The sequence below is a fragment of the Bos mutus genome, chromosome 16, assembly GCF_027580195.1.
Source record: "Bos mutus isolate GX-2022 chromosome 16, NWIPB_WYAK_1.1, whole genome shotgun sequence".
In the NCBI taxonomy this organism is placed as follows: Eukaryota; Metazoa; Chordata; class Mammalia; order Artiodactyla; family Bovidae; genus Bos; species Bos mutus.
Window position 1 is genome coordinate 20,770,064 of NC_091632.1, and position 23,530 is coordinate 20,793,593.

The following is a 23,530-nucleotide window of genomic DNA, read 5'->3' on the forward strand; positions in this document are numbered from 1 at the left end:
GCTTTCATTGCGGTGGCTTCTCTTGTTGAAGACCATGTGCTCTAGAGTGCATGGGCTTCAGCAGTTGTGGCTCCCAGGCTCTAGAGCACAGGCTCAACAGTTGCGGCAAGGGCTAGTTGCTCCGAGGCATGTGGGAACTTCCTGGATCAGGGATCGAACTCATGTCTCCTGCATTGGCAGGTGGATTCTTTACCACTGAGCCACCAGAGAAGCCCCAGTTTGGTTTAATATTAGAAAATTATTATGTTATATCATATTGAGAGGTCAAATTTAAAAAAAACTTACAAGATCATTAGTTTTTGAAAGGCATTGATAAAATATTGCAATCATATCATTTTTTGTTGTTTTTCCTGTATGAAAAAGCATCCCAACATCAAGGTATAGGGAAGAGGAGAACAAGGGACATACCCCTTTGTGTAAGGACATGGTGGGGCAGGAGAAGGATAAGCCTCAAAAGGAGGGGCGGGAGGGGAATGTCATTAAGGCAGCAAAATAGTCTGTAAAAAGTTGGAGGAGGAGTCTTCACAGCCTCAGAGATGAAGACAGAGGTCACCTTCTCAGAGGGAGTCTCTTCACTCAAGTGTTCAAAGGAAGGGAAATGTCAGTGTCTCTCCTCTTGGTTCTGTTGCAGCCATTTTGTTGTTCACTCGGGGTCTCCTTCTGCCTTGTGTAGATAAGAGGGCTGCGAGGCTCGGGACGCAGAGTCCCTTGCGGGGGTTAAAAGTCAGCATTTCCAGCAGCAGCTGTGCTCCAGACTCCTCTGTCTCAGGTACAACTGTGAGGAGCCCCCAGGGTGGGGGCAGGGGGAAGGCTCCTGGGGACAGAAATACGTTTGGAGGCCAGTCATCCTTTGGGGGCCGTTCAGTCAGGTCAAAGATTCTGCCTATCAGCTAACTGGTCAGCTTCAGAGTGTCCCTGTGAAGATACAGCCAACGCACCACACATCCAGAGGCTTTGCATAGGTAGATTGCAAAAGGACTTTTGGAGTTCACGGTACCAGAGTGTTAACAGCCACAGGTGTAGTGCTGCCTGCCTGGTAGCTGTAGATTCTGGCCAGGCCAAAGTCAGCCAGCCTGACTGTCCCACCACTTGTCACCTTCTCCTGGCTTCAGGTCTCGGTGAACGATGCCGTTGGCAGGAAGGAAATCCAGGCCTCTTAGAAACCAGGGCATCAGATTCTTGGTGGTCTCCACTGGCAAGCCTGGTGGGGGTGCCTTGTCCAGATACGTCCTTAGGTCTTGGTTCACATGCTCACACACCAGGGTCACTTTGGCCTCTCGGTCATTTTAGGCGGTGGCACTGACGTCCATCAGCCGGACAGCACTGGGATGTTCAAGAGCCTCCAGACATGGCAGTAAGTCCACCTTACCAACTGTGCTGATGGGCAGGCCTCCTCCAGCACACCTCTACTGGAGACTCTTACACTCTTGAGGGCCACAAAATGGCCACCGTGGGGATCACGGCCTTGTACACGGTCCCATCGGCCCTGACACCAATTCAGCCGTTGGCTTATATGGAGCAGTAGCCATTATCAGACCACAGGAGACTCTTGCGGGTCTCTGGAGGTCGGGAGCTACTCGGGTGGCAGGTTATCTGGATCCTGGAGCTGGTTCCTGCAGCACCATACATTTCAGGTCTGTCCTAGGCCGCTGGGCGGTACCAGCCCAGCCAGAGACAGAGGCCACAGGCTAGAGTGGTCCCTTTACTTCCACCTTCACCGTGTGAGCAGCTGCCCTGCAATCATTGCTAATGAGACAAATCTTTTTGTTATCTATATAAGGATAATTCCTTAACACATTAAGGAACATTTTCATATTGACAACTCATTTAATTTATTAGGAAAATACAAATGGAGACATTTCCACTAACATCGGGAACAAACCAAGAATGTCTACTCTCCTCCCTAGTTAATTATTATTTTATAAGTTTTGGTGCAGCAGAGAACAAAAATAAGAAGTGTGATTAGCAGAAAAAGAAAAACAAAGTTATCATTGTTTGCAGCTGATATCATCATATATCTAGAAAACCCTAGAGAACCAGCTAAAAAATAATTATAAGCGACTCTGGCAAGATGAATAAATATAAGTGTCAATGGATTTCAAACATACCAGGCACAATCAGAAAGTATAATGAGGAACGAAACTCTTTCACAATAGTAACAGGAATATAAAACACCTAGAAATACAAGCTTAATAAAAAATATGTCAGACCTTCATGAAAAATGCCATAGAATTATACCAAGAAGCATAAAATAAGGCTTAAATAAATAGGAAGCCATGCCATGTGTCTGTGTGGACTATTATAAATATATCAGTTTTATCCACACTAATTTTTAGGTTTAATGTAACCCAACACATTCTCAATAGGATTTTTTCTTCAGTAGTTCTTCTGGAGGAATAGGTATATAAGAATTTGTTGCTGTTGTTATTTAGTAGCTCAGTCATGACCAACTCTGCCTCCCCACGGACCGCAGCATGCCAGGCTTCCCTGTCCTTCACCATCTCCCAGATTTGCTCAAACTCATGTCTATTGAATTGGTGATGCCATCCAACCATCTCATCTTCTGTCATCCCCTTCTCTTCCTGCCTTCAATCTTTCCCAATCTTTCTAATGGGTCAGCTCTTCACATCAGGTGGCCAACGTATTGAAACTTCAGCTTCAGCATCACATAAGAATAGCAAAAGAAAAGTTGGAAAGGAAAGCTAATGAGGAAGGTTGAACTTGTTCTACCAGGTAAAGATATATTGCCGAGTTACAGTAATGGTGCTTGTACAAGTATGAGTCAATAAGAGACGAGCCCGCAAAAAAGAAAGCACCCTATATTGTACAATGGCTTGAGATGCTATAAAGGAGACTTCAGAACCAAGTAAGGGACAGATTACTCAATCAGTGACATATGGAAGACATTAGACTAGGTCTTTACCTTATCCCATATGTCACACACAGTAATAAACTCTAGAGATGTCTGTATAAAACAATGTATATAGTAAATCAAACAACACAAATATTAGAAGCAAATAAAAATGACTCACAGGCGAAGAAACCTTTCAGCAAGAGCAATAGAATTGGTGACGTAAAGTCTTAAACACTGTATATTAAAACTATCACTTCTTAAACAAAAAAGAAAATACCATGGGACACATTGAAATGACAATGCTGGAAAAATGTCTACCACTGATGACAGGCAAAGAGGTAACATTTTTTTCTAAGAGTTTTTATAAATCTGCAAAATACAAACATGTCTATAGAAAAAAACTGGATTAAAAGACACAGGAAAGAGGAATTATAGATGTTCAACAAAAATGGGGGAAAGTTCAGCTTTCCTGATAATCTCACAAATCTAAATATCATTTTATTTTATTGGAAAATTTTATTGGAGTATAGCTGATTTATAATGTATTAGTTTCAGGTCTACAGCAAAGTGAATCAGTTATAAATATACATATATCCATTTTTTTCTAGATTATTTTCCCATATAGGTAATCGCAGGGTAAAGCTCCCTGTGCTATACAGTAGGTCTTTATTAGTTATCTATCTTATTAAACATCATTTTAAACTTATTTAATTGCCAGCTCAGGGTGAGAGATGGTCAGGTGATGGACCCTGTCAAGTAACCTGGAAGGAATGTTTAGTATTACCACTTCCTGGGAGGTATTTGGCTATATATTTCAGAAGGCTAAAAACCTATGGTTATTTAGCCCAAGGATTCTTCTTCTAGAATTCTGTCATTAGAAATTAGAAAGAGATGTGGACAACACTTTTTGCACAGGGATGTTCTTTACTTTCTATTTATGATACAAAAAACTGGAACTAAGTTAAATGAAAAATTGTACTGGAGTGGTGGATTATCGTACATTGAGGGTTCTGAAAAATTCTGATTTTTGAAGAACTTAATGACATGCAAATGTTCACAACATAATTTTAAAATAAAAGTATAGAATTCAAAAGTGCATCCTCAAGAACTTAGCTCTAGAATTTAGGGTAGGGTATTTCAACTGGAATCTTTACTTGCATTTTTAATACTTCCTTTTTTCTATAATAAAATGCATCACTTCCATAATAAAAGAATAGTGTATGTGGGTCTATGTATTTAAGGTAGTCATTTGATATGTTTTTTAAGACATTAATCACACTTTGGAAATTAGAAGTGGATTTTTTTATATTTCCACAAGTACTTTTCTTCTGTTTTGAAACATATACCCTTCTCTCTCTTTCCAAACTCATTCTGCTTTCTCCAAGAAACACAGTCATATATGCAGTTCTTTACACTTATCTCGACTCCCCATTTTTTTCTTTAAGAGAGAGAGGAGTATATTTAAATTTGGCTTTGATTTCTACAAGTTGGTTAGAAGAGTTTAAGATTTGACTTTGCTAAAAATGAAAAGATGTTAGTGACAGAACCATGCTTTGTTGCCTACGTAGCAGAAATGCTAACAACTCCATCAGATAGAAGATTTCTAAATAAACCTGTGCCTGAATTAAAGTGATATTTCCAAATGGTTAAAGAGTTAAAAGGATGTGGGAAAAACTGAAGGGAAGAATCAGGTGGTAACCTGGGATGAAGAGGAAGTACTGAATAGACACTCACATGAACAGTTCACATCATACAGAAATCAGATAATCCTCGCTAGAGCATCTTGTAAACATATTGTGTTGATTTTTGTTAATTTCTCTAACACATAGGAAAAACTGAAAGATTTTTGGAAAATACAGAGGTAAAAATGATTGTCAATAATCCTACCATCTATTAAGTGGAATTACTTCTGATTTCTATTCTCTTTCTCTCTCTGCAGCCTCCATCCTTATTAAAGATATCTGTTTAATACTCCAAATAAAATTTTGTATCACAACTACTTTTCAGAATTAAGTCTCTGGAAAGAACTCGGGTGTTTACACCCCAGTACAAATTCCTCTCCAATCTATTCCCTGAGAGTTCCAGTGCAATGGCTGGCTCTCCTGGTGGACATATTGACAAGACCTATGTAGGCAGATGCAACTTTCATTGCTTCTTTCTTAAATATGAAACAAAGATTTATTTAACAAGTATTTATTAAATACCCACAAGATGCTGGGCACAATTCTTGATGCAACAGTGATAAAAAAAAAAAAAAGACCAAAATTCCTTGGTGCTTATATTCTAGTGATAGAAGAGGGGAAAAAGGTAAGGGAGTCATCCCATATTTTGGAGATTGATATGTACTATTGACAAAAAGAGTTGGGTGGTCAAATGGTGACATTTGAGACCCTAGAGAATAATAAATTTCCTATTTAAAAAGAGTGTATTAGATGCCAAGAAAGGTTAGTGAATGATTACATACCTAGACATACCTGTGTGAGACTCTGGATGTGAGATCATGAAGTTTCCAGCCAGTGGGGGCAAGACTACCGGGGTAGGAGAGTGGTCACATACAAATGGGTAGATCCAGACTGATATCAAACTTTTTAAACAATAACAGTGATGCTAAAAGAACATCTTTGAAGTATGAGGGAAATTATTTTCAATTGAGAACAGATTGTTCAACCAAACGGTCATTCCAATAATAAAACATATTCAAATATATCAGTATAATGAACATCTACGTCCTATGCACCCTTCTTAGGAATTTACTTGAAGATGTGCTCCTCAACAGATTGAGGGTATAAACTAAGAAAGGGTACTGATGGAAAAATAAGTTTAGATGTATCCAATAGAGGAAATAAAAATAAGTACTGTACTAGGGTTCCCCAGAGAAACAGAATGAACAGGATATATATATATCCTAGAGAGAGATTTATTGTGAGGTACTGGCTCATGTGGTTATGGAGACTGAGACGTCCCATGAGCTGCTGTCTGCAAGTGGGAGACCCAGGAAAGCTGGCGATGTAGTCTGAAGGCCTAAGAACCAGGAACCCTGAGAGCAGGAGAAAATCAATGCCTCAACTCAAGCCCTCAGGTTGGGGGAGGGGCAATTCAACCTTCCTCTGCATTTTTGTTCTGTTTACGTGCTCAACAAATCGACTGATGGCCACCCACATTGTGGAGGACCAACTGCCTTACTGAAGCCACCATCTCAAATGCTAATATCTTCCAGAAACACCCTCCAAGACAAACCCAGAAATAATGTTTAATTAGATATCTGGATGTCCCATGGCCCACTCAAGTGGACAATGTGAAATTAACGATCACAAGCATGTAGCCAAAAGGAGGGAGAAGAGGTACATTGTAGGCCTGCTTCAGCAGAAATAACTGATCTATTGCTAATGTTGATCAATCAAGAAATAACAGTATAAATCAAAGAATCGTGTTAACCATCTCCATCTTCAATGTTTATGATCTTGTTATAGACCAGACAAACTGTAAACTGTAGAGCAGGATCATCCCTGGAAGTCCAGTGGTTAAGACTTGGCCGTTTGTTGCAGTGGGTGAGGGTTCAATCCCTCGTCAGGGAGCTAAGATCTGCCAAAAAACTAAAACAGAGGCAATACCATAACAAATTCAATAAAGACTTTAAAATGGTCTACATTACCAAAAAGTCAAAAAATGCAAACTCTAAATAACAAACAAATAAGTGAAAAAACTGTAGAGCAACGCTTAACCATCCAACTAGCTGTCAATAGTGAGGTGACAGGTGAAGATGGAGGATACAGGACGGGGATGAAGCAGAAACTCTGGACGTCGTCTGGTTTAAAGTTAAGAAGATCGGAGAGAATTTCCAGGTTTCTGAACTAGAAGGGAGAGAAATTACAAGAAAATTTTATAGAGAGGGTGGGGTTCAGGAAAGGAAAGAGCGCCTTAGAGAGCATTTTCCTTGCCCGCCCACCACACTGATGCAAATAAAGAAAAGATAAAACACAGACATTTGTTGCTTGTATTTTAAATTTACACAATACTGTGAAAGCTAATTTATTAACATTTCATTCTGTCAGTCAATATTTTTTATGTGCTTATTATGTCTCAGGTACTACTGAACTGATGGAACAGTGAAGATAAAAAATTTCTCTTCCAATGAGGATAAAAGTAATCGGCTTAGTGACTCACAGGTAGAATCTGATAAGGAGAGATGGGCTTGTAGTGATTAAATTCGATAAAGTGCTACAGGTTCTGTGACAGAAATACGTTCAGCGTCCAGAAAGGACATCAAGGAAGAGGTGGTCCTTTTGGCTTGTGGTAGTTAAATTCAAGAGCTATCTGATAGAGTGAGATTTCTGCTGCCTTGAAGAGGAGTTGACCTTTGTACCTTTGAAAATACAATTATTCTCTTGTGAGGCTAGCCTGAGGAAGTAATCTTAAATAAAGAAAAAGAATTAAGCAAAATAAACAAAGCAAAGCAAACAAACAGAAATCTGTTTGACAAGTCAACTTTGTAAACATCCTACAGCACTTCTGCAGCAAGCTTAAATTAATCACTAATATAGGATAACTCTTGAGTGAATACAATTTCTTCATCATTATATTGCAGGTAATAATGCCTATTTTAAGGATTTTACAGTAAGAATCAGAAATAGAAATAATTCTTAGCATACTCTGTGAAGATTACTGGGATGACAATGGTGGTGATGAAAATTTGTGTTTAAGTCTTTCCACTGGTACAGAATATTCAAGGGTGAGTCCAATACTCTGTACACAGACAACACTCCATGCGCAGGGAATCGCAGGTGTCCAGAAAGCCGAAGGTGGCATGTGCCCTAGAGACCAGCCTCTCTTTTCCTGTTTTATTGTGGAGGAAACTGAGACATACAGAAGTTTAATTATTGCCAGAGAAATCTGCCTGAAGCCTTAGAGCATTACATTTAAGACACTGAAAAGAGATTTGTGTACCTTGAGGCTGGAGTCACTGGTGAATTTGAGAGCCCTATGCTTTCCCTAAATTATTTAAGTAATGCGTCAGCAAAGGCCTGCTTACAAATCAGATACAGTGCACTTCAAGAGTCTTCTCTCTACTCCTGAAATGAGTTATTAGCCCAGCTGGTTGTAGCACCCTTTGTTCTAGAAGCTGAAATCAGAATAACCAAAACCCACATCTGGGGCACAAACTGCTTGGATCAAAGTGATGTTTTCCTCCTTTTTAGCATTACATATTGGTGTTAGGCCATTTCCTCCTAGGTGTCTATAATGTGCTATGCACTGCAAGTGGGCTTCCCAGGTGGCTCAGTGGTAAACAATCCACCTGCCAATGCAGGATACAAAAGAGCCTTGGGTTCGATCCCTGGGTCAGGAAGATCCCCTGGAGAAGGAAATGGCAACCCACTCCAGTATTCTTGCCTGGAGAATCCCATGGACAGAGGAACCTGGTGGACTACAGTCCATGGGGTTGCAAAGAGTCAGCCATGACTGAGCAACTGAGCACCCATGCATGCACTGCAATTGGTAAGAGGTTCATGGAGACATTAGTGGTTGAGCCTGGTGGGCTGCTGTCTCTGGGATCACAGAGTCAGACACGACTGAAGTGACTTAGCAGCAGCAGCAGCAGAAACTGAAGAAAGGAAAACATTGCAAAGCCTACTGTCACCTTTTCTTTTGTCATATCTGACAAAGGAGGAGGAGGAGATTAATCACCATTAATACTAATTCGGGGTCTCTGTAACTCATGGGCATGGCCGCAATCTCTTCATTAGAGTATTATTTCATAAGTATGGATTTATGGGACGCATAAGGAAGCATTTCATAAGTATGGATCTACCACACACACCTTCTCTGCCTTTCTCTCACCGTGTGTCCCTTTCAAGAGGAATTCTGCCTCTTTCATCAATGTCTCCTTCCTGCAATGAGCTAGAAATATATGCATTTACATTCTTTGAACTTAAACTTCTTCAACACTAAATGTGGGATATTAATATCTTTGTTAGTGGTTTGCTAAGATAATTCAATTAGTTAATCTAAACAGTAAAAGCTCTTGGTCAAAAATTTATATATATATATATATATATATATATATATATATAAAACACACACACACATATATATGTAATACATGTGTGTAATATATATATGTATGTATATGTGTGTGTAATAAATACTACTTACCTGCTGACCCTGCTGTCTCTCTTTCTCTGCTTCCTTCCTCCCTGCCTTGTTTTCTCTGATTTTACCCTCCTTCCTCCCCCTCTCTCCTTTCTTTCCTCCACCTTCATGCTGCACAAATACACTGATCTGCTTCCAGCATTCTACAGTGATCACAGGTCACACAAGCCATAGTCTCTTGTCCCAAGAGTCCCAAGAGTCACCTACTCTTACGGTGCTGTCTCCTCCACTTTGTGGACTAGAAAAGAAGCATCCATTTAGAGGTTTGGACCAAGATAGTTTCAACTCTAAAATTCTACAGTTCTTTTTGTGGCACCAAACCATCCAGTGTTTGTGGTAGATGTGTTTCTAGAGATGGTTTGATCTAGAAAATTTTAGCTTTGCAAATTGGTCTTTAAAAAGCTTCTGATCAAAATCACTCTTTCCCTTTAAAGAAGAGAGAATTAGAGAGCTGCAAAGGTTGGGAAGGACACACATTTCCCATGGTGATTTTTCACAGTGTTCCGAAGGCAAGAAACTAAGATTGATTTATATTTCTTCATTTTCTAAAGAGAAAGATGATGCTCCATGTGCTCTTTTTACTCACAGAGGTTTTGAGGTAGAAACAATTCTTTAAAAAGATATATGTCTTGAGGACAAACCTGGAAGTTTGATATAGCAAATTGTATTTGTACCACATTTTCCTTTATTTTAAATTCCCATTAAACTACTCAATATAGTGCTGTGATATTTAGCATTTCACTTTTCTCTTCGTCCTGTGATTTGGAGGTCCAGAGATACAAAATGAAATGAACTAAAGAGGGAGAATTTCTTGAGCTAGACAAATATTTAATTAGGCTAGTACTACGTTTCTTTGCAGCCATTTCAGGGAAAGAACATAGACTCAAATGTATCACAAAAGCCAAAGAAATATCTTGAAGGAAATGAAAGAGGGTTAAAGGAGAGAAAGATAGAGAGGGAGGAGAGAAGGGGGACAGAGAAAGAGATGCTTGAAAATGGATTCTTTGCTAATCTCGCAGCTATAAAAATCCTGAGTCATAGATATCCAAGTTTTGTTTTGGGAGATTTTCAAACTCAAATAAAATATTATTTACCTTGTCCTCACAATGGGTGGCTTCTTAATTTATTGTTGAAACGACAGTATGGGTTTAGGGCTTGGATTAGACCACGGCTTTTTTTTTTTTAATTGAAGTATAGTTGATTTACAATGTCATGCTAGTTTCAGATGTACAGCACAGTGATACAGATGATATATGTACACATACATACACATATATGCATATTCTTTTTTCAGACTCTTTCCCCATATGGGTTATTACAAAATTTGAGTAGAGTTCCCTGTGCTATACAGAAGGTCCTTGTTGGTTATCTATTTTATATTCAGTAGTGCGTGTATGTTAATCTCATCCTCCTAATTTAGGCTATTGCTGTTTAAATGATGCAGCAAATACAGAGGCAGGGAAGGATAATAAGCAAAAAGTGCTGAATAATAAGAGGAGAAAGGGGGGGCAGGTGCTGAGGACAACCCACCTCACGCTAGTCTTTCTGGGGGGTCCTTTCTCTCTCAAATTCTCCAACCCCAGAATGAGCTACACGTCCTTCCTGAAAGAAGATGGTTTCCGTCACATCTCTGTCCAGGCATCCATGCTATCGGAATTAGCAGTCCAGATGAATGTGTATGGAGAATGTGTCTATACATACAACTGAATATTATTTAAGCCTAAGAAAGAAAGAAATCCTCACACATGCTACAACATGAATGAAGCTTGAGGACACTGTGCTGAGAGAAATAAGGACAAATATTGTGACATTCCACTTATCTGAGGTACCTAGAGTAGTCAGACTCGTCGAGACAGAAAGTATTGATAGAATGGTGGCCACCGGTGGCTGCAGGGAGGAAGAAACGTGGAGTTACTGTTTAGTGGGTACAGAGGTTCAGTGTGGGAAGACAAAGAAGTTTTGGAGGTGGATGGTGGCAATGACTGTACAACAATGTGAATGTACTTAATACCATGGAACTGTAGACTTTAAAATTGTTAAAAGAGTAATTTTGGGGGGCCATGCTGTGTGGTATGTGGGATCTTAGTTCCCCAAGCAGGGATTGAACCCACACCCCTCCCCAGTGGAAGCACAGGGTCTTAATCACTGGACTACCACGGAAGTCCCAGTAGAAAATCGTATGTGTTATGTGTGTTTTACCACCACCACTGCCAACTCCACAATGATAATAATAAAATTACCTGTCCTGGCCAGAAAGAGCAGCAATGGAGAAAATGGCTTTAGAAAAACTAAGCTGCCTTAGATGAACTAACACAGGGAAATGGAGTAATTTTTACAGTAAAGGGTTCCTGCTGTCTCAGATATTAAGTTGACTCATTCCACAAAAACTCTGTAGGTCAAATAACATCAGGAAACCAAGGCTCAATGGTCACTATCTTGCCTATTCTTACAGTCTATTCTTCGTCATGACATAAAGAACTTGATGCCAAGCCTGTCTGTGACAAAGCCTATCTTCTCTTCTACACCATATTTTCTTTAAAGGGCCAGTTTTCACTGAGTTTGAAATACTCATAACTCCAGACAGAGGAACATCTAAGAAAAAGCAGATACTACTCAGCTGTGGGAAGAGAAAGCAGGAAGAAATGGTCCCTAAAACAAAAAAGAGAGATGGATGAGCTAGCACAGGATAAGAAAGTGAAGTGTTAGTCACTCTGTCATGTCTGACTCTTTGTGACCCCATGGACTTTAGCTCGCCAGGCTCCTCTGGCGAGGAGGCTCCTCCATAGAATTCTCCAGGCACGAATACTGGAGTGGGTAGCCATTCCCTTCTCAAGGGGATCATCCCAACCCAAGGATTGGACCCAGACCTCCCACACTGCAGGCAGATTCTTTACCATTTGAGCCACCAGGGAAGCTCAAGGATAAGAAAGTTTCTGTTAACTTCCATAGATCATTTTGGGTTTCTTTGACTTCTGAATTTGAAAGCTCAGTAGCAGATATGCCTAATTTATTCCTAAACTGGCAAAAGGTGAAGCCTTTTCTGCCAGGCTTTTCTGGACGTTCTAATGATAATGGAGCATTTGGCATTAGTTCTGAGTTTTAATAGAAAAGTGATCTAATTGAAATAAAGATAGGATAGCTCAAAACTGTGCTAAAAACTTAAGGATAAGGGCATCATCTTAATAGCATCAGCTATCTTTCTGATCATCTTCATGAAAATGAGCCAAATGTTCTAAGATAGATGAAGCCCTGGAATGAGGTTTGATTTGTCATTAGCTGCTTTCAATTGTGTCACTTTGGACTCCTCTCTTAACATTTTTGAGCTTCAGTTTCCTAACACATAAAATGGGAATAATAATGCCCACTGTATAAGATTATTGAAGAACTGAATTACATTAAAGAAGAAGGTGTATATTAGAGTGCCTGGCATGGCACACTTTAATTTAATATGAAATTGTTGGTAATACACTACAAAAAAGATGCTTTTTTATTTTTGGCCACCTCATCATTTTGGCACACAGGTTTTCTCTAGTTGGCATGAGGGTTCTAGTGGGCACAGGCTTAGTTGCCCCGTGGCATGTGGAGAGATCTTAGTTCCCTGACCAGGGGTTGAATGCACACCCTCTGCACTGCAAAGCCAATTCTTAACCACTGGACCACTAGGGTAGTCCCAAGATGCTTTATTTTTCATGTAACTGGTTTCCTGTGAAACAACAAGGGCAAGCAAGTTCAGGGCTATCTAGATCTCAAATAAAGTTACTGATAAGGAAGGGAAATGTTGAATAAAAAAAAAAATCTTTCCATGTTTTGGAGTGAAAAGGTAACAGGAATAATATTAATACTAGATGGAGAACCAGTGAATGAAATAAGATGGTGCCCCTGTCGTCAAAGCACACTTCAGGCTTTTTTTTTTTTAATCTCCCTACCTCACATCTTTAGGAAAACTAATGGATCTTAGCTAGTCATATTTATAAGAGAAATAGTTCATAGTACCAATATTTTATTTACTAGCATTCTGCACGCATAAAACGGGAAATAATTCACTTGGCTGAAGCCAGCAGGTAGGTGGCCAGATTTAGAACACATCTGCTGAAAGTGAGATTAATAATTAAAGTTTTTAAGCTACAGTTATTGCCTTCAATGGTGTGAAAATTCTCTGAGTAACTGGCCTTTATGGTCTCTCATCAGTTGCTTGTCAGTAAATGAGGGTGGTTTAAAAAACTAGTTTTGAACTCCTGGTCAGAGCTCATCCATCAGTGTCACTTGGCTGGAGTGAGCTGAGGAGTGGAAAAGTTGATGCCTTTTTTCTTTCTATTAAAATGTTCTATATTGGTGTTCCTAACTGGTACGTGACCATTAAAATGGGAAGAATCACAGATTCTGCCCAGTACTGACAGGCACTGTCCCAAATCACTAATTATCCATCCTATTTCATGGAGTTGGAATCACGGTTGGGTAGCAAAATTATACGAAACTTGCAGAGATAGGAGAGGATGGATGTCTAGATCCATAAATGCATAGCCATTTGCATGCTTACAATCATAGAAATCATGAACTGAAAATAGGCCTTATTTTGTTGGCCTCCTGGGAAAAAAAAGTAATGCTGCAGAGTATTGAAATTGTGAGGCAAAGCCAGCATTTTTAAGAAAGAGAAAGCAGCTAACAGCCCTGTTTATCAATACAAAAGTTTAGACACTTTGGACCTGTGTTAGAAAGTACATTAACATTCCTAAAAGATAAAGCAGCAGAATATTTTTTCTCCTTCTTCAATGAACATTTAGTATTGGTGCCAGTTATGGGGAGGACTATAGAAGAGGCAAATGTCTGTCACTATGGAATATTGGTTTGCGATTTGTTTGTTGGTAACACAGCACTGACTATGTCTTACGAAATGTCTACTTGCTTCCAGTTTTGACTTTCATACTTCCATACTCTAGGAGTCGTACGGAGGGAACAAAACAAGCAAGAAGTCAAAAAAACTGCGGGCATTTTTTTCCTGACGCCTAATTTTAACAAGTCAAAGTGTTCCTGACAAAACCAGCCCCTCTCTTTTCCTCTCACTCTCTAACTGCTTCAGTCCGGAGGCTGATGGTAACAGTTCAGGACCTGAGTGGAGTGTGACATCTTAATTTGATCATCAAGTCATTTGGAATCTGCTCTCGGCCAAAATTCTAGTGATAATTTGGCTTGTGTTTAAAAGCCACTAAATAAGGAAATAATTTTGTCTACTTCTTATCCTCCCCCTTCGGTTAAGTGGCTACTCAACCGGTGGTTTGCTCATCTGTTCAATTCTAAGACCCAAGAGCTACACCTTAACTCCACCTCTGTGAGATCTCCCCTTCCCTTTCTAGTTTATTTTACATTTAAACAGACTTCAGCAACACCCTTTTTAGTCTCTGAAGGAATTTGTGCTTTTAACTTGATGCCAAATGATGAAACTTAATGTCACCAGCTTTTTTTCTTTTTAATGTTAACTGCTCATTTCTTATTGTAGTTTGATATTGTTATTCAACTACTGTAAATAAATGCTAATTAACAAAATGTCAGTTGACTTTCAAAGCAGCTGCAGATGGCTTTTACTTTTCAAAAAACAGTTTCATCTTTATCAGCAACAGATGAAAACCCACCATATCTGACAACACAGTGATCCATTATGGTTCCAACATATGCATTTAAAATGAGGCTCAATACAATGTCTACTGAATGATATATTTTAATTGGTTTAATAATGACTAATGGGATTGTAATAAATGAGCCTCACTGGATGGATTCTAAATATAGTTAAAAGACATTTTTTAAAAAAGAGTCACAAAAGAAATGAAAGAATAGCAATGGGCATATGAACAGATTTACATAGAATTGCCTCATATTTTCCTCCTTTTGAGGTATTCTGTAATGAATGTATAGGCTCAACAAGCAAAGGACCAAGAAGTTACCAGGGCCAAGTACATTTTTGCAGAACAAATAAGGAAACCCTGTCTCTAGACATTAAGAAGAACCTCATTAAATTAGAGAAATTTGGAAGTTAGCAGAGATTAACCTAAAGCTTGAAAACAAAGATTAGAGAATTATGACTGCCCTGACATTGAACTCGAAGCCTACACCTCAGGAAACAAGTGATTCAGTCTCTTACTTGAAGGTCTGGGCGTATTCGGAGGCATGAACCGAGTAGGTTTCAGTTCAGTTCAGTTCAGTCGCTCAGTTGTGTCTGACTCTTTATGACCCCATGAATCGCAGCAAGCCAGGCCTCCCTGTCCATCACCAACTCCCGGAGTTCACTCAGACTCACGTCCATCGAGTCAGTGATGCCATCCAGCCATCTCATCCTCTGTCGTCCCCTTCTCCTCCTGCCCCCAATCCCTCCCAGCATCAGAGTCTTTTCCAATGAGTCAACTCTTTGCATGAGGTGGCCAAAGTACTGGAGTTTCAGCTTTAGCATCATTCCTTCCAAAGAAATCCCAGGGCTGATCTCTTTCAGAATGGACTGGTTGGATCTCCCTGCAGTCCAAGAGACTCTCAAGAGTAGGCTTAGCCCTAAAGTAAGTAATGTAAGTAAGTAAAGTAAAGTAAGTTAAGTAATGAGGCCATAAGACACTTAAGTGGTGTTGGAAGAAGATTCTAATATATCTGAAAAGGGATCTAGAGCCTAATTTTCTTGTACCTGATATAAGCAGAAAGATGAAACAGAGAGAGAAAAATTTTATGTTTCTATTACAGGAAGCTTATCCTACTTCTGACTATAATGGAGTAACTCACAGCTGATCAAGTCTCCTGTTGAAAAGACCTAGAAAACCCATATAAAAACACAAAGTACACATTTTTTTATAAGACATCAAAAGCAACCAAAATATCCAGGACTTGAGAAGTCAAGATCCCAGAAAGAGAGAAATTATTAAGTAAATCCAATATTTTCTGAGCTTCCCTGGTAGCTCAGCTGGTAAAGAATCCACCTGCAATGCAGGAGACCTGGGTTTGATCACTGGGTCAGGAAGGTCCCCTGGAGAAGGAAATGGCAACCCACTCCTGTATTCTTGCCTGGAAAGTCCCATGGGTGGAGAAGCCTGGTGGGCTACACTCCATGGGGTTGCAGAGTCAGGCACAACTGAGCGACTAACATGCACAATATTCTCTGGCCACATTCAGGGGATCTACCAATTTGGGGCATAGAAGGAAAAGCTGAGAATTGGGCAGAAGGTAGATACTAAGAGGCAGAGAATCCATCAGAGCTTCCAGCAGCCTCACACAGACGAAAATTGGAGTTCGGGACTGCCTAGGAAGATGGGACCTGAGGCCAAGATCTCCTGAGATAAGAGATGTAAAGGGTACTCTGGTGTTCATCTAGAGGCATTTGTTAAATTCTTAAGAGGTACCGGCAAGAGACTAAAAAGTCAAGAGGCAGGTTAAAAGCAAAACGGAGTTTGGAGCAGTTTTGGGAGGGTGAGAAGATAAAACCTGGAGGTCAAGGTCTGCTTGGGCAGACTTCCTGTGTTCCAGAACCAGGCTCGTTTGCCTGGCGTGCTGCACAACAAATGCTGAGAGGCTGAGGTTTGCAGCAGAGAAAAGGTTTATTCACGCGGCATCCCAGTGAGGAGACAGGAGAACCAACCTTGAATCTATCTCTCGGTCGGTGAGGGGCTTGGGATATTTCTGGGATAAAGAAGCAGGGTGGTCTGAGGCGTGGCAGGGAAAGGTGATTGGAGGTGAGAGAAAGATGAGGCAATCATTCCGTGCAGACATAGCTAAGATACATGCTTCTTCGTGGGATGCATATTCAGAAAATGGTAGCGTTAGCATGTCTTGAGGATGGAGTTTTGGGCCCTCAACACCAAAAGGTCATGAATCAGACACTCACACATGCCCACGTGGTAGGTTGGTGGTTCCAGCCACTTTTATAGGCTGGAGCTTGACCTGGACACTGCTGACTCCAAGTTCTTGAAAAATAACAGGCAAACATCTTATTGTTTACACTATATGACACTTGGAGGATATGTTTTTTGCAAAAACAACTGCAGTGAGCTTGATCATTGAAGGCAGGTTACAGTTTGTTATTTATTAATAACAACTTAATTATTGTTAATAGTTTAATCGATCCAACTGATGACTACCATTGGTTTCACTAGTAAATACCCCAGATTCTCAGTTTACATGCCAGAGGTATATAAAGACTTATAGAGACAACAAGCTGTGTGAATCAGCCCAGTTTCTTGTTTACTATGGCTGTCTGCCAAAGGATAGGATAAATCACTTTTGGAGAAAGATAACATCATCCTAAAATCTGCAATTTTTCATAAACAACATTGTATGGTCAATAAAATATTACTAGGACTGCAAAGAGATCCAACCAGTCCATCCTAAAGGACATCAGTCCTGGGTGTTCATTGGAAGGACCGATGCTGAAGCTGAAACTCCCATACTTTGGCCACCTCATGCGAAGAGTTGACTCATTGGAAAAGACCCTGATACTGGGAGGGATTGGGGGCAGAGGAGAAGGGGACAACAGAGGATGAGATGGCTGGATGGCATCACTGACTCAATGGACATGAGTTTGGGTGAACTCCGGGAGTTGGTGATGGACAGGGAGGCCTGGTGTGCTGTGATTCATGGGGTCGCAAAAAGTCGGACACCACTGAGTGACTGAACTGAACTGAGCCATACAAAGGAACAGAATGCTAAACAAAATCTCATAATCGAAATAGATCCATAGTTAATGTAGATATCAGGATGATGAGACATGTATTTTTTTTTAAACCTGATTAATATATTAATCAGGCTCCTCTATCCATGGAATTCTCCAGGCAGGAATACTGAAATGGGTTGCCATTCCCTTCTCCAGGGGATCTTCCTGACACAGGGGTCCAACCCAGGTCTCCTGTATTGTAGACAGATTCTTTACCATCTGAGCCACCAGTGAAGCCCCTAAATTATCAAGATTATGAGACATGGATTTTTTAAAAAACTTGAGTAATATATTTGAGAAAAATAGATATCAAAGGGAGAATTTCACTAGAGGACTAAAGTCTATAAAAACATCAAATGGAATGTCTACAACTGAAAAAAGTAGTAACTGAAATTAGGATGAAAATAGAAGAGTTAATCACATTTGAACATGAAAATTCTGAAAGAGATGGAAATACCAGACCACCTGACCTGCCTCTTGAGAAACCTGTATGCAGGTCAGGAAGCAACAGTCAGAACTGGACATGGAACAACAGACTGGTTCCAAATAGGAAAAGGAGTACGTCAAGGTTGTATTTTGTCAGCCTGCTTATTTAACTTCTATGCAGAGTACATCATGAGAAACACTGGGCTAGAGGAAGCACAAGCTGGAATCAAGATTGCCAGGAGAAATATCAATAACCTCAGGTATGCAGATGACACCACCCTATGGCAGAAAGTGAAAAAGAACTAAAGAGCCTCGTGATGAAAGTGAAAGAGGAGAATGAAAAAGTTGGCTTAAAGCTCAACATTCAGAAAACGAAGATCATGGCATCTGGTCCCATCACTTCATGGCAAATAGATGGAGAAACAGCAGAAACAGTGGCTGACTTTATTTTTCTGGGCTCCAAAATCACTGCAGATAGTGACTGCAGCCATGAAATTAAAAGACTCTTACTCCTTGGAAGGAAAGTGATGACCAAACTAGACAGCATATTAAAAAGCAGAGACATTACTTTGTCAACAAAGGTCCGTCTAGTCAAGGCTATAGTTTTCCAGTGGTCATGTATGGATGTGAGACTTGAACTATAAAGAAAGCTGAGTGCTGAAGAATTGATGCTTTTGAACTGTGGTGTTGGAGAAGACTCTTGAGAGTCCCTTGGACTGCAAGGAGATCCAGCCAGTCCATCCTAAAGGAGATCAGTCCTGGGTGTTCATTGGAAGGACTGATGTTGACGCTGAAACTCCAATACTTTGGCCACCTGATGCAAAGAGCTGACTCATTGGAAAAGACTTTGATGCTGGGAAAGATTGAGGGCAGGAGGAGAAGGGGACAACAGAGGACAAGATGTTTGGATGGCATCACTGACTCAATGGACATGGGTTTGGGTGGACTCCAGGAGTTGGTGATGGACAGGGAGGCCTGGCATGCTGCGGTTCATGGGGTCGCAAAGAGTCAGACATGACTGAGCGACTGAACTGAACTGAACTGAACATGAAAAAGAGTACTTGTTAACTGGATGATAAATCAGTAATTATCAGATGATTTAGTATTTAATCAGATGATAAAGTATTCAGATTGAAGGAGAACAAAAGGTTGAAGAATGCACAAAGTCACATAAGAGATACATAGAACATGGAGAAAAGATTCAATGTACATAAAGTTGGAGTCACAGAAGAAATGAAAGAGATGACAGTGCAGAAGCAATATATGAAAAAAATAAGAGCTAAGGTTTCCCTCTCCTCCAAAACTAATGAAATATATCAAAGAAGTGCTACAAACTCCAAGTTGGATAAGAACAAAAGAAGTCACAATCGATTAGGCTTGTGATTGTAAAATTTCTGCAAACGAAAGTCTTAAGAGCATCCAGAAAAAACTGACTCATTACCTTCAAAGAAGCATCAATCAGACTGATAGTTATTTTCTCAAAAGAGAAATAAAAGCCAGAATACAATGCAATGTGCCTCCAAAGTGCAAAAGAAAAAACAAAGATATCAACCAGGAATTGAATACCCAGTGAAAATACTTTTCAAATGTGAAAGTGAAATAAGTGTTTTCCTAGACAAATAAAAACATGGAATTTACCACCAGAAGACCGACACTAAGAGAAATGCTAAAGGGAACTCTTTGGACAGCAGGAAAGTTATCCCAGAAATCCCAAAAGGAATGAGGACCAATAGAAAGAGTAGACAATAAATACAATGCATATTGTTAGTTTAGTGGGGCTTAAAATTCATGAAAACTGTAACACAAAATTAGTGTAGGGATATTGTTTGGACTATCATCTGTTGAAATGAAGTGAAGTGAAGTAGCTCAGTCGTGTTCAACTCTTGGCGACCCCATGGACTGTAGCCTATCAGGTTTCTCCATCCATGGGATTTTCCAGGCAAGAATACTGGAGTGGGTTGCCATTTCCTTCTCCAGGGGATCTTTCCTACCCGGGGACCGAACCCAGGTCTCCCACATTGCAGGTAGATGCTTTACCCTCTGAGCCACCAGGGAAGCCATCATCTGTTATTGGAAGCCAAGAAAACCTCAGTCTTATTGATTTGGCCAAGACTTTGTGACCCCTGTGAAGTCATCTGGGCAGAGTTCAGTCACAGTAAAGTTAGTTACAAAAGGAGTCAAGGTATCTTTGGAGCATCAGGCTAAGGGCAGTGTCAAGAGCTGTTTGACTACAAGATTCCAAAGCCCTCTCTCTTGGCCATGGGAATACCAGTAGATCTAATACTCTCATTGATAGAATTTTAAATAATTTTCAGTTCAATTCAGTTCAGTTCAGTTGCTCAGTCATGTCCGACTCTTTGTGACCCCATAAATTGTAGCACTCCAGGCCTCCCTGTCCATCACCAACTCCCAGAGTTCACTCAGACTCACGTCCATCGAGTCAGTGATGCCATCCAGCCATCTCATCCTCTGTCGTCCCCTTCTCCTCCTGCCCCCAATCCCTCCCAGCATCAGAGTCTTTTCCAATGAGTCAACTCTTTGCATGAGGTGGCCAAAGTACTGGAGTTTCAGCTTTAGCATCATTCCTTCCAAAGAAATCCCAGGGCTGATCTCCTTCAGAATGGACTGGTTGGATCTCCTTGCAGTCCAAGGGACTCTCAAGAGTCTTCTCCAACACCACAGTTCAAAGGCATCAATTCTTCGGTACTCAGCCTTCTTCACAGTCCAACTCTCACATCCATACATGACCACAGGAAAAACCATAGCCTCGACTAGACGAACCTTTGTTGGCAAAGTAATGTCTCTGCTTTTGAATATGCTATCTAGATTGGTCATAACTTTCCTTCCAAGGAGAAAGCGTCTTTTAATTTCATGGAAGAAATACTTTATTAACATTTCTTTCATTGCTTTTTCCTCGATTCCCAACTTTTAAATGTTTGGTTATTAAATACAAGTGGACTTCCCAGGTGGCTCAGTGGTAAAGAATCTGCCTGCCAATGCAGGAGCCACAGGAGATGTAGGTTCGATCCCTGGGTCAGGAAGATCCCCTGGAGGAAGAAATGGCAACCCAATCCAGTATTCTTGCCTAGGAAATCCCATGGACAGGGGAGACTGATGGGTCGCAAAGAGTCAGACACAACTGAGCATGCACACTATTAGACATAAGGGCCCTCTGATGAGAAGCAGGCTGTTCTTTTTTCATTTCATTATTTAGAACAAATTAAAACTAAAGGTAAGAACTTGAATTCCATTGTGGTAGATCAAGTGAATTTGCTCACAAGACCAAAATTCCTAGATAGGACAAAAGGATCAATGTCTTGGTGACCTGACAGAGACTTTGTTGTTAAGGGGCAGAATGGGGCTCCAAAGCTGGATTGAAAATTATCAGCTTAAGGTGGCAAGAGAAGAAGGTAAGTTTTTCTCTCTCCCTTAGTGATATAAATACATATAACAACAAAGTTGGTGCCATACTGGAAAGCTAGTGGGACTTCTGATCCAAAGAAATCAACATCACTTTTGAACACTTGCTAATTGTGGGATATTGGGGTACCTCTCCTTCAAATATGAGGCTACTAACATCTGATTTTCTTTCTTAGTATGTCTAATCCACTATTAAAAACTTCTATTAAGTGTCACTTCTCTCTCCCTTTTTAGATGTTCAATTGGTTTTTTAAAGAAAAATGTACCCTGTCATTTTTATAGTTTTTGGCTATCAAGCCTGCTCTTTTTTTTCCCTTTAAGAATAGTGAATACTCTTGCTCTCTAAACTGTCTCTGGTAACTCATAGCTGAAGTATCGGCAAGTCTATTTTTAGTTGATGTGCTGACGCTTTAACTATTAGCTAGTTTTCTTGACATATGCTAGATCCTGGTTCTTGGAAAATTGTTGGAGTAATTTGAGGCCTAGGATAAATTATATGTGTCTTCTTCCAGATATAATTTACATTTGCTTTGGAAAGATGGCTGGAGGAACTATCACCTTAAACTAAGTTCACGGCTTCAGGGTCTTTGATCTACCTGGGGATGCGAAATCTGTTAATTTTCAGGAAGGGTGCTTCACTTCTGGGTCTCTTACCCCAGGGATTATTCCTTTGAGGTTCGTGTTTACTGTAGCGGTGGTTTCTCAGTAGATTTTCTAGCTTTATGGGACCTAGGCTTTGATTTCTGTCCTGATCATCTGATAAAGTCACCAAAAGGAAAGTTCAACGTTGCCAGGATCAGCAAATATTACTAGGGCAAAAGTCGCTTTCGCATTAGTTTAATATTTTGTCTCCATTTAGGCCTGGTAGCGGCTTCCTACCTTGTTAGCTCTTGGATGCTTTTAGATTGATGTTTTTTGTATTATAGTTAGCATTTCCATAGTTTTTTTCCATAGGATAATTGGTTTAGCTAACCTACCTGCTAGGCCCAGAAACCAGAAGTCCAAGACAATACCAATCTGCATTACAATGATACTACTAATATCTCATGATGATACTACTAATATCTCACAGAAACTGCATTTCAAGTAGATAATATGTACTTTCTAAGCTGAAAGCAGCTGCTAAATTGTCAGTTATTATTATCGTTAGAAAGTAGGAGGAAGAAATCCAGTTTTCTGTCGTGTGCTGGCTACCGTCTCATGTGCGGATGTGTTATCCCCTCAGAATGGTTTTGATTTTGCAAGCTCCCACTCATTGTTTAGCCAAAGAAGAAAATATATTAGGGCCTCATTATGAAGCAGAGGTTGGTGAACTATGACCTAGGAGCTAAATCTGGTCTGTGGTTTGTTTTTATACAAGTTTTATTGCAACACAGACACATTCATTCATTCATGTATTGGGTATCTCTGCTTCTGTATTAACAAGGACAGAGTGGAACAGCCCGAAACAGAACCTGCGTAGCCCATGGAGCATACAATATTTACTCTCTGGCCCTCTATATGGAAAAAGTCTGCCAACTCCTGCCATGAAGTATTAGTCCACCAGTCTTGCCTGACTAGTTTATGAGCTGGGAACAAGTAGATTATTATCTACTTGCATTATTATCATGCAATTTTTAAATACTGGAAGCTTGGGCTTGGTATGATAGACTCCTCAGTCACATTGAAAAATTTAAATAGGAAGTGGCAATAATAAGCAAAAGATGAATATCTTCAAGTAGCAACACAGTCATTAAACCATCACTCTTAAACAATTCAGACAAACTTTTCTTTTTCCAGTACAGATATTAGTTCTCTTTGTTTCTGCTTTTTTAGAGAATGTTTCATTTATAAAGTAAAGCTCTTCATTTTTTCATTAACTTGTGCTTCTTGGGTTAATGTGACAGAGAGAAGGCTTAGAGTGAAAATTCACAAGCAGCAAAGAAAGAAGAGTCCAGGCACCAATCATTTGCCATGAAGTGGAATTTAGCCAAAACGCGACTCTCCCCCTCACCTCTGGACTAGCA

At 40.1% G+C, this 23,530-nt stretch overlaps 1 pseudogene; it reads right to left on the minus strand.

Annotated features, from left to right (window-relative positions):
- Positions 1–643: 643 nt before the first annotated feature.
- On the minus strand, positions 644–1,529 carry LOC102272079 (cyclin-dependent kinase 4 pseudogene; annotated as a pseudogene).
- Positions 1,530–23,530: the final 22,001 nt, after the last annotated feature.